Genomic DNA, 2205 nt, shown 5'->3' with positions numbered 1-2205 from the left:
TAACAATATATTTCTCCTCTCTACCTTATAAGCAACTCTAGCAGTTCCAGTCCTAGTCCTTTTTTTTTTAGGATTTTCAATTTTTAGGACTTCAAAGGATCCTCATCTTAAAGGACTAAGCTGGGAGCTGTGTGCTCTGAATCTGTTGAATACCATTCAGGTTTGAGTCCAACTCATCCCCATCCATCACTGTTGTGACTGCACATCCCAGTATCCCGGCTCTGTCTGGGTCAAATGGAGATCTTCATGCTTGTGCAGGCCCCATCAACTCACAGTTTCTTCAGCTACTGATAAATCTGATGTCTCTGTCTCAACACAGTTCTCCTCTCAGACACAGAGGCTGTTTCTCCCTGCCTCTGTGCATGGTGTTGGGATCATTTTGAATTGCTCTGGGGACTCCGATCTCTAACCTCCACGTGACAGTGCATGTTTTGGGACATCCATCTTGTGTTGCACCCAGGACCACAGCTCCCTTGCCGCACTCTCTCCAAGACTGTTCCATCCAAATGTCCGTACCTAGCATCGGACATTTTAGGATGCAAACAGCCAGTTACAAAACCCTTCAGCACTGCAGCCTGCCTGTTCCTGTGTGGGACCCCCACTCTGGTCCACTGTCTGTGGGGGAAGGGTCCTCTGTGGGATCTGTCACCCCCTTCCCCAGGCTGGGTGCCCTTCACCCATGAGATTTCCCTCCTCTGCAGCACAAGAGCTGCTGGACCAGGAATGAGGGAGTCCCTAAAAGCCTCACTGATGTGTTCCTCTGCTTCCCTCAGACACACGCTGTCCCAGAGGACCGAAGTCTACCTGCAGCCAGTGAACAGATGGCAAATGCTCCTGGGCAAAAACCTGGAAGTCCCTTTTGCACAGCAAGGCCCTGCACAGAGGAGCACTCCCAGAAACCTGCGTATCTCTGATCTTTGTTTCTCTTGTGGCTTGCCTAATTCTTTGTTTCCCAGGACACCCACATGCCCATTATTGCTTTAAAATGTCAGCAGACAGTCCTTTAAAAATTACTACTCTCTTCAACATCTTGACAGGCAGACATGGTTGTAATGAATCCCAGAGTGGAAAAAAAGAGCTACGGAGCAATGCAAATCTGGCTGAAAAATGACAAAGTAGTTCCTAAGTTTGCACCAATCAGTGTGAAAACAATCCAAAACAGCTATTTGTGCGTAGTCTTCTTCCAGCTCTGAAAAATACCCTGGATGGCTGCTCACTCCTCCAGAGCACCAGCAGGACCCACCTGTGTGGTAGAGAGGGTGCTCTGCTCTACCTGCAAGTTGGATTAAAGTTCAGAGGCCTGCAGCCATCTGTGTTCACTTCATGGCACCGTTTATCTCACGTTTTCGTCAGAGGTGAAAACCTAAAAGCTGTGCCTGGGTGCTCTCCAGGCATGTGTGCTTGTGCCAGGTTGTGGAGCTGGGGAAGAAGTTGCCAGAAACTAGTGAGGAAAAACATGGTTTAAACCTGAAATGATATCCACATTGTCCCCCTGTGGTTCTGCTCAGTGAGGAGATGCTTGTGACACAAGACTGGCTGGCATGGCACGTGCAAAGCCCTGGCAAGAGCTCTCAGTATTTGTCAAAGATCAGCTGGCACGGAACAGGGCAGGGGGCTGGTACATCAAACCCTGCCTGCCTGCATTTCTCAGGACACCTAAGAGGAGAAGGTAATCCATTTTAAGGACTGCATGACTTCAAGGTGTGTAAATCCCACTGCACTTGAGCTCTTGCATTTGGCATTTGAATCCCCTCTCCTGCTGGCTCACACCTTGGAGCAGGCTTTTTCCTGGGCTGTTTCTCAGCTTGGCGCACGGCTCAGTGACTCGGCGTGCTTTGTGCTGAGCTGGGTGCCCGTTGCTATAATTTTACCTGTTTGTGTCCCTTAATCTGTATTTGTTCCCTTGGAAGTGCAGGGAGATACATTAGGGCAGAGGCACTGGGTAAATACCGCCCGCTTCTCTCCTGCCAGCGCACCGGGAGCAGCGATTAACCCCGGGTAAACACAGCGACGGCCAGCGAACCCGTGGCCGATGGCGAGGGGGGGACAGGGGACCCACAGCTGCTCCTCCCCGGGTCTGCAGGGGAAATAAAAGCCAGGGCCACCCAGGCGCGTTGCAAGAGCAGGATGGCTGTGCGGAGCTGAAGCTCCCGTGGCTGGTGGCTAGTTGCAGGGTGCTGTGGCCTGGCTGACAGGGTGCCATGG

The sequence above is a fragment of the Antrostomus carolinensis genome, unplaced genomic scaffold (genome assembly GCF_000700745.2).
Source record: "Antrostomus carolinensis isolate BGI_N321 unplaced genomic scaffold, ASM70074v2 scaffold21330, whole genome shotgun sequence".
Classification (NCBI taxonomy): Eukaryota; Metazoa; Chordata; class Aves; order Caprimulgiformes; family Caprimulgidae; genus Antrostomus; species Antrostomus carolinensis.
Note: the sequence above shows the minus strand (reverse complement) of the source record.